Raw genomic sequence first — 10,496 nt, forward strand, 5'->3', positions numbered from 1 at the left:
TACATACCACTGTGCCTTTCTAAGTAAAAAATTCCCTTTATAATGTTCTTTTTGTCCCATTCCCTCAGTGACTCGTCCTTTGAAACCACCCTCCAATATCTCCTCCTCAAATGAACCTTCCTGTTATGCGGTAAGTTGAGGCTCTTCCTCTGAGAGCTCAATGGTCCTTGGAAACTTCCAGTTCAGCACTCATGCTATTCTATGCTACAATTTGTTGCCTTGTCCACCTTACAGGACTTGGCAATCTTTTCATGGCTCTCTGGCATAGTACTAGCCATGTTTGTTGGATAGATAGATGGGCAGGTGGATGAATATATGGAAGGACATATGGATAATAAAGTTATATTCAGCTTAAAGCCATTCCACAGTTCAGAGACTGGGGAGGACCAAGAGGGTCTTTGAAATAAAAATGAGGGATATACAAAGCATCTAATACCACTTGGTTAAATAATATAAATACCAAGTTCATCAAAATAAAAGGAAATTAAGACACACATTTCTTCCATTACAAAAAAAAAAAAAAATAGGATACTTAAAAAAAAAGCCATGGAAAAAGAACATAAGCACCAAGTTTTCGTATTTGTGAGTTTGAGTTGAAGGTCTAATTGCAGACATTAACTTTTGGGTAGGATTCACAACTTTGCTCTAAGTTTTTTGAGTTTTGAAACTGTTTCAGGGGATCAGCAGAGGCTGATCTTGAAATAACTTCTGACCAGAGCACCGGGAGATAAAGCATTTTCTTGAGTGTGATGCAGACAGCAATACTTTTCATAGTTGCCAAATATTATTTTTCATCAAACCTGCAGAAAAGTTTTCAACCTGCCCTAATTTTTACCAATGAATCTAATAGACCTGGATTAAACTGCAGGGAAGATGAGAACATAAATTTCATTCCTTTCATTCCTTGTAATATTAGGGTTTGTATTCTTTCCAGCTGTAATAACCTCTAGACTTCAACAAAATTGAAAACCTTTAAATAGCCTTTCACAACCTTTCAGTGGAGTAATGAAGTTTTAAGTGCTCACCGGGGATTTTTCAGTTCAGAAAAATCTAAGCAGCAGTAGATATTAAAATCTAATGTTTACCTCAACTCTTTTACAGCCTAATGGGTTTTTCTGACAGTGTAATTTTTAAAAGGTTGAGTTTCATTTATTAATACAGTGTACTCATGCTGGAAACCTTTCTTCTTTAAGGACTCTGATGGGAGTCTTATGGTTAAACCTTGGTTGAAAGCCAGAGAAATCAGCAGGGACAGGGAAAACAGAAACCTGCGAAAGGACTCATGAAGGCTGCCCCAAGCAGGTTGTTTTGGGTTTAGAAAGAGGGGAAAAGTCCTTTCTTTATGACTTAAACACTACAGGAGGTGAGAAAACAAACTCAGGATAGAGAGCCCCCGTGGGCACATAATTATGAGTGTGTGAGTCACTGGAGTTCACACAGTTGCTCACAACCAAAAGGTCTGCCGCAGAAATCAGCTGTTCGCTAAACTGATGGGAGGATACTGTTCTCCAGAACTGCTCTACTGGGGGCGCCAGCGGGAGGGTATATGGAAACCAAGGAGAAATTGCAGGGTGAGCAACAGGCGAACCCACACTTAAGCAGAGAGAGGATGTGATTTGGAAAGATTCCATTTTACATATTGTATGCTGAAACCAGTGTGCAGGGAAAGGCTGAGTGAGTTCCAACCAAGTGGTAATAAAAAAACAAATGCCACTTCTCATATGCATAATGCCTCCATGTAGTTAACGGAGATTTGCAAAATAAGTACACTAGAGTGAAAAGGGGCAGGATTTATTTCCATTGACTATGATGTAGTAAAGCTATTCTCAGGTATATATATCATCTGGTGTGCTATTTTAAATTATGAAATAAAAGTGCCACTTGAGGACGTAATTGAAAATAATATTGTAAAGTAGAGAAACTTGATGGTCATAAAGGATAGATAGTTTAGCATATTCATCATCTTCACATTTTACAAATAGAGATATATGTATATATACGTACACATATATAAGTGTGTGTATATATATATATAGGGTATATATATATATATATATATATATAGGGGGGCAAAATTGGCATCTTGTCCTAATGGATAAGACAATTTTGAAAAACACAGAGCATGCACTTTTATGATAGTATCAGGATTCATTATAGCTACTTATGAGATATTTATAATTTTTTAGAGCACTTTAAAATTCGAATGAGCAAAACAAAGCCAAAATCTCTTATAATCCCAATGGCCATAGATGAAAAATCCAGTACTGGGGATATGATTTTTCAATAGATTCTTTTTTTTCTTAAGATTTTACTTTTTTATTTGAGAAAGAGAGCACAAGAGAGCATGAGTGAGATGAAGGGCAAAGGGAGAAGCAGGGACCCCCATGTGGGGCTAGATCCTGGGACTCTGGGGTCATGACCTGAGCCAAAAACAGACGCTTAACCAACTGAACCATTCAGGTGCCCCTCAGTAGATTCTTTGTAACATTACCTCATGAAGATGTTTTTATATATCCTTTTCTATAACATAATGATTATGTAACATTGTTTTGATTATTCTGCTATAAAATTTTGATAAGGACCCAAACAGGAATCATTTTTAAAAAACTATTTCTCATTTTGTTCAAAAGCTCTTATTTGAATGATTAACATTCATCATTAAATGATGATTAACATTCATCATTAAATGATGTCACCCTGACATCTCAGTCAAGATCTTGTCCTTTTTCAAAATCTGGCTGCTTTGGTGGAGCTCCACTTTGGGCTACCATAAAGTTGACATGTCTCAAAGGAAGCTCATCATTTTTTTCTTCCTTTCAATTTCTCACCTATACCCATTGCAGTTTCTCAGCACTTTACATCTGCTTTTTTTTTTTACTTCTTTTCCTCATCTAGCCTCTGCAATCCATGTGTTACCAAGTATAGTACACTCAGTTCTGAACACCTCCAACAGTGGTGCCTACAGTGACTCTGAGCATCCCCCCCGTCATGCCTCATTTATTGTCATTAACCAACTGATCTCTCCTGTATCTCTTCTCTCCTAATTTCAAGTAATCTTACCTTTTGATGCCTAAATGATTGACTAATTCATTCCATCAGTCACCCAAGTATCTATTGTATGTTGACTATGTGCCAGGCAATGTGACAGACACTTAGAATGTGAAACAAAATCACATCCTTCCTCAAAGATGGTGCAGTCTAGTGGAAGCAATCATATTAACCCAAGAATTATGAAATGATCATTAGGATCAGTAGAACAAGATAAAACAAGAAATACCTAGTCCATTCTGAAAGACTCAGGAAAGATTCCATCTTTCTTAAACATTATTTTTATGTCACATCCATATCAAGAAAATTCCTAACTACATTCTATAGCATAAGGCACAAACCTTTTATTCTGGTTTCATGATTCTATAAAATCCATCTCCAATCTGTCTAAAACCTTTCTCCAACTTCTCCATACAAACCAGCTAATTCCTCTCCCATCTCTGATTCTGTTGTTGATCATGCTCTTTCCTTACCCAGAATACCTTCCCCACTCCCTTCTGGCTCTCCAATCCTAACTATACATCTGGGCCCATCTCTTTCATGAAGACTCTCCAACATGCCAGCCAACACCAATCATCCTCAGGACACTCTGGCCTTCTAAGGCAATTATGATGTTTCCCATTTTGCTTAACTATTTTGTGTGTGTGTCCTACATTCCTAAGTAGACTGTTGGATCCTGAAGAAATGATTTCTTCATGTCTTCAGCATTACAGATGTTATATAATCTAAATGAATACATTTTACCAGAAGAGTAAATTAGTAATTTTATTTTATTTTTTAAAAGATTTCATTTATTTATTCATGAGAGACACACAGAGAGAGGCAGAAACATAGGCAGAGGGGGAAGCAGGCTCCGTGCAGGAAGCCCAATATGAGACTCGACCTTAGGACCCTGGGATCATGCCCTGAGCCAAAGGCAGACACTCAACCGCTGAACCACCCAGGCATCCCATAAATTAGTAATTTCATAAACTATTTAATCATGGTACCTAGCTATTCATTATTCACTTAATTTTTTGTGACTGTATCATAGTGTATATCATTTGTAATGTAACTTATGTACAGTTGTTTGCATACGCACATGTGCACACACACACACAGACTCATTGCGACTCACAGACAGGGGGCATAACTTGAATTCACTGATCATTTGACAAATATAAAAATAAGTGTCTCCTGCAGTGTTAGATACTGCACTAAATATTAGGGAGTCACGGGTGAGCAAGACTACCATGATACCTGCCCTTCCTGGGCACGCAGTCTGTAATGTGATAATGCTCCATCCAGAAATATGAGTGATGCTAAGGAAAAGCATGGTGCTAAGCAGAATCTAACATAATCTAGGAGGTCAGGAAAAGCTTTCCAGAGACAGTGACATTTAAAATATTTCCCAAGGGATAATAGGAGTCAGCAAAGTAATGAGAAAATGGCAGTTGCTGGAGGAAACAGCAAACACAAGGACTGGTGGACAAAATAAGCATGTTATAATTGTGGATCTAGAAAAATTCAATACGACTAGAATATAAAATGAGAATGAAAGATGGAGCTAAGGATGTAGGTGAGGGTCAGATCATATCAAAGACTTTAAGCTTACCCCTAAACATGCTGCAAGATTTGAATGGGCTTTAAAGAAAGTGTATGGCATGAGCAATGTTCAAGAGAAAAAGTGGAGAATAGAATGGAAGAGAGTAAGAGAGGTCAGTTAAAATTAGTTAAGAAGAGGATGCCTGAGTGGCTCAGCATTTGAGCATCTGCCTTTCACTCAGGGCGTGATCCTGGGATCGAGTCCCGCATCAGGCTCCCTGCATGGAGCCTGCTTCTCCCTCTGCCTCTCTCTCTGTGTCTCTCATGAATAACTAAATAAAGTCTCAAAAAACATTATTTAAGAGGCTATTGCTATCATCCATGGGGAAGCTGATGGTAACCTAAAGTAGCCTACTGTGGATGAAATTTAAGTGGAAATTGAAGAACCATATAGGAGAAAGAATGGAGAGAACATGGTATTAGGACAAAAATTACAGTCAGTAACTGGACTTGGAAAACACAAAGAAAGTTTCCAGAATCAGACAGACTCGGATCAAGTTTTGGCTTTTACTGTCTGCGTGACTTGGGCCACATTTTTAGCCCTTTCTAGACCAGTTTGCTTGTTGGCAAAATGTGATTATAGCTGACTCATGGAAAGCTGGGAAAAGGGTGACTCCATTAAAGGCATATAGACTTACTTAACATTCCGAAATCTACTTGACACAGTGTTCAGTGTATAAGAAGTAGTCAGAAATTGTCAGTCCTTTTTCATTCTTCTCTCCTCCACATGTGAACAAACTTTGTTATCAGGACAAGTATGAGTTCTTTAGCAAAATCATACATTCATATGGCCTTTTTTTGGAAATCATTCTGTGGCAGGTATTTAGCTCTGTTTGTGCAATCTACCTGCACGATGGCAGGGGTTTATGCACAATTAAGCAGGTCTAGGGCTATTGACAAATGCATTGGCATAGGCAGGAGAAAAGAATGGGAGAGAGGGGGGAAAGCACAAAGATGGGTTTATGGAAAAATAGCAAAGAAAGAGAAAAATGCTTGGAGTCCAGAGGGTGAATAAAATTTATCACCTAAAGGCTTTCTTCAATTCTGTCATAAATTTATTCAAGAAGAGGATTTGCTTTGGGGAAGATTGAAAATTTGCAAGGGTGCAAGTTTCCAGCAACTTGCAAAGAAAAATATTCTTAGTACAGCTAACTGTTTTATGGCCTAACCCAGATGGAGCATATGTTTATATTTGAAGGGTTATTTCCAGTATTTATTTATCACTCCAGTGAAATGTTAATCCCACATAAATTTTCCAGTTTTAAGTTTCAGATGAGCAATTTAAACCTTGTGACAAAATAGTGAAATTACCCCAGTGACCACATTAATCTTTTATTCCAGTGATGAACTGTGTCTTTCTTTTGGTGAACTTACTGGACTCTGTCACGCTTTGCTTGCTCTTCATGTAGTATAACTTTGAACTTTCCTAACCATACTGGATCCATGCTATTCCAGCGTCCCTTTCAGATCTCCAGCATTCTTTAAAAACCTAGCTTAGCCTGTAAGGTTCAGGTATGCATATGATTTACATCTAGACTCCTCCATTTCCCTTAGACCTGGTGGACACATGACCTAGGATTGTTCAAATAGAGTCTTTCTCAGGACTTCCTTATAAGAAAAGGGGCTTTCATTCCTATGGTATTATAAACTGATAGGACAAGTCAACCACAAAAAGAGTTCCCTGCCTGAAAATGAGGCCAAAGTGAAGAAAGTAAAACAGAGAAATAAAGAGGACAGGACAAGCCCTGATGATATTCTTTGAGCATCTGCATCCAGACACACCTGAATCCACCAACTCCTCCCGTGGTTGAGTTAGGAGAACTAGTAGGGTCCCTTTCTCTTTGCTTCAGCGTCTTGGTATTGGCTTCTTGTCACAATGAAAAAAGTGACCCTGCTTTCATATTCAATAATACCTACATGCTTGTATATTGACAAAAATATTTGTTAAAAGATACCTAGAAATGTTTTATTGGAATTCTATCTGGATCAACCCTTTAGCCCAGTTTTATATTCCATTTTTCTCAGAAATGTCAATTGAACAGAACTTCAAAATAAAGGTGCTTTCATTCAACATTAACCTATGGGCATTTACAAGAGAATATTTATTACTTTGTACATTCAAGATGTTGAGGAAGTGGTGTAGTGTATTAGAAAGAACACACTTTGAAGTTAGTCCTGGAGTAATATCCTATATTGACCACCTAATAGTTGTATGATTTTCCAAAAAATAATAGCTATGCTGAGCCTCCAACCTCTCACTGATAAAAGGGAAGAGGTAATGAGTACATCCTCACTTTGGGGAAGATTAAATGAAGCCACATTTATAAAGTACTAACTCCTTGAGGGGAAGGTATCAGTTTTGTTCACGCTTCCCAGGCCCTAGGACAGAGTCTAGTGTACATTACATGCTTATTAAATATTTGCATCAAACAGAAACGGTCTGGTACCCAGGGAATGTTCAACACACCACAACTAGCACAGTGGTGAAGATAATGCTGATACGCACGGGGGCTAGTGAACTGGTCACTCAAAGGAAAGAAAGTGACCTGGTAACCTTGCAGGGAAATTTTTGAAGATGTTTTCTATCTAAAATGACCTTCTGGGTGACAGGCATTAAGGGGGGCACGTGATGTGATGAGCACTGGGTATTATACTATATGTTAGCAAATTGAATTTAAATTTAAAAAAACTCAAAAAATTAAAAAATGAGAACTACAAATAGGTTAGAAAAAATATAAAAAATAAAATGACCTCCTGACATTATGGAGACTGACAAATGTATGGCTTGCTAGGATATTTCTTTATAACCTGAGAACATAAACAAAAGCCATATTTTTTCATTGATATTAATGAGCAGTGGTAAACATGCACTGAGTACTGTGCCCAATGCTATGAATGCAATGAGAAGCAGCAATCATAAGCATAACGTTAATAGTAACAGCTAGTCTTTCCTGAGTACTTCTTTGTGCTGGGTACTCCTCTGAGTACTTTACATGTAACAGTTCATTCATTTCCATGAAAGTTCTACATATCAACACTACTATTATCCTCACAATTTTACAAATGAGGAAACTGAAGCATAGGGCATTTAGATAAGTTATCCAAGGGCAGACCACCTGCGTGGAGCCAGAATTTGGACCCTGTTGACCTGGCTTCAGGTCCCACCATCTGCTACATGTTCAGATCTTCTTAAAGAGCCCCCAGAATGTGAGACTCAGATTCTAGAGTATGTGGTAAAATGGTACACACACAGTGGCTAATATGCTATGGAGGGATATTTTCTTTGTCCTAAAAATTGAGTAAGACATGGAAAAGTATATTGGAACCCATGCTGAGTTTCCTCCACTTGAAGACAGGGCCACATGTAGAAACAGTGTGAGGTGTTTTCCAGATCACACCCTCTCTGCAAACCCCAGGGCTTGGGTGTTTCTCAACCCAAGTAAGCCCTCTCCAACCAGCTCTGGCCTCCTTGGTCACAGGGGTCTCAGGATCATCCTTTCTTTCTCTCTTTCTCCTTCTCCCCATCACATAGCTTGTGGTTACTGAGTACTTGAACATTCCTGAGAGAAGGATTGGAGACACTAACTCACACAGGTGTGGAGGATTAATTCTCATTCTATGGTCTTTTCCTAAAAGAATGAATCTAATTTCTTCCCACTTAAACTGTGAAATAGTTCTCTATCCTTTCAGACGTCAGCCTCTGCCCCTTTACCTTGCATTCTGCTGGAAGGCCATGCCTTACTGATGCTGCTTTTGAGTGATTTTCCTATTCAAAAGCCACGGCTGCCTGCCAACAATAGAAACCAGTCCAAGGTTCTTAAAGCAGCATCGGGCACCCGGGGCTCCTGCCTCAATCCACCTGCTGGAATGCATCTTCTGCCATGACTGGCCACATGTTTTACTGTTTCCTGTACACATCTGTGTGCTCGAGCCTCTTCACCATTTTGTGGGTTTGTCCCTTTACCTGAAATCTTCCTTCCCTCCTCTCCTTCCCTCAGTTCATTCATTTACATTATTTGAACATTTGCTGTAGGCCTGTGAGTGTCCTAGCCCTGGGAAGGTGGCTTTCATCAAGTGGAACAAGGTCTCTACACTCATGGAGCTTTTATTCTAAGAAATGAAAACAGTAGACAAGTCAACCCAAGAATTTCAGAGAGTGGGAAGTGCTATGAAGATAAGAAAACAGAGTGATGTGGCAGAGAGTGAGTGTGCGCGGGGGTGTCACTGCGTTGGGTGTTCAAGGAAAGCTATTTCTGAGTGGATGACATTTGATCTCAACCTGAATATCAAGAAGGAGCCAGCCATGTGAAGATCAGAGGGTTTGAGAGGGAGAGCTCAGAAAGTACCCCTGAGAGTCAAATATTATCTGCTCTTGAAAGCCTAGTTCAGATGCAGCCTGAGCCTCAAACCTTCTCATATCTTCCCACCTGAATTCCAGCGCATAATGCTTTATCTTCCTTGTAGTGCTTACCCCTTTATACCTTCGATGCTAGCTACTTATGCACGTCTTGCCATCCTACTAAAATTTCCAGGTCTCAAAGATCTACTCTTATTTCTTATCACCTACAATGCTAAGTCCAATATTAGTACAGAAATATTTATCTAAAAATATTAATAAATATAATATTACATAGTATAATAAAATGTACCATACAGTATACATATAATAGATTTTTCTTAAACTTCTATTAATTTCTTTATGTTACAGAAATAGCATTTCTTGAATGAAAGAATGAATGAACAAAGGAGAAAGGTGGAATTTTGCTTCACCTATGGCAGGGATGAGAAAGGCAGATAGATATTAGGGATGCAGAGCCCTGAAGTGTCTCAAAAAGCATCATAAAACCTGTGAATGAGGCTGGGGTTTTTTTCTGGAGGGGGGGGGGTTCTTGGAGAATGGAATTCAATTCCCAGTTGGCCCACTTTGGAGGAGAAAGTCCTAAATACAATTTTTTGGCTGATGATTATTTTAAGTGTCAGTCTTTTGTAGGGCACGTTGAGTTGTTTCCGACTCCAAAGGCATTGGGAAATTTTTTAAAAATCCATGTAGTCTAAAGCCTGGGCATGCTTTGATGAATTTAATCGTATAGAGCTGGAGGTAATTGTAGTACCAGTTTCTTAGTAAAGTTGGTATTCAATGAAAGTGACAAGCCTGACAACTTCATTAACAGCATTGACATTAAGCAACACTGACTGTGTCTAACAGTTAAAGAGGGAAGAAAAAAATTACAATTTTGGTACATTTTAATCAAAGTCTGCTGGTAGCCCATGTCAGATCTCCCCTTGTTTTTTTTTTTTTTTTGTTTTTGTTTTTGTTTTTGTTTTTGTTTTTGTTTTTGTTTTGTGTGTGTGTGTGTGTGTGTGTTGGGGGGGGGGTGGAGGTTGTGTTTTCCAGTATGCTCCTCCTGTACGTGTAGCTGGGGAGATGTTCTTCTCCCAGCCTCTCCTCTGCATAGTAACCAAGGAAGGTTCAGGACGAGATGCTGCATATAGTCCACGATAGATTAACTGTGAGCTCTCTCTCCGGCATGCAACCTGCCACTCGTGGTGTCTGATGGACAGCTGCTAACACCCATTCATCTGCAGCGCGCTCACAGCCAGACAAAGATGCCCCAATGCAGTGTTTATTACCTTTCTAGAACCATGGTTGCTTTCAGATATTTTCCAGTAGGTGAAAGGCCTTTGTTCTTGCCTGAGAAGGAATCCTGAATAGAGAAGTGATTTCACTTCCCCAAATAACCCAAGAAAATAAATGGGAAGAAACAGAGCAGGAAATATACTCTAAGACAGAGGGATGACACACTTTGTGGCATGTGTTAGCAACAAATGCAGCTCAAGGTTTAAAACTATCATTGAATTTGAGT

This window comes from Vulpes vulpes, chromosome 10 (genome assembly GCF_048418805.1).
Source record: "Vulpes vulpes isolate BD-2025 chromosome 10, VulVul3, whole genome shotgun sequence".
Lineage (NCBI taxonomy): Eukaryota > Metazoa > Chordata > Mammalia > Carnivora > Canidae > Vulpes > Vulpes vulpes.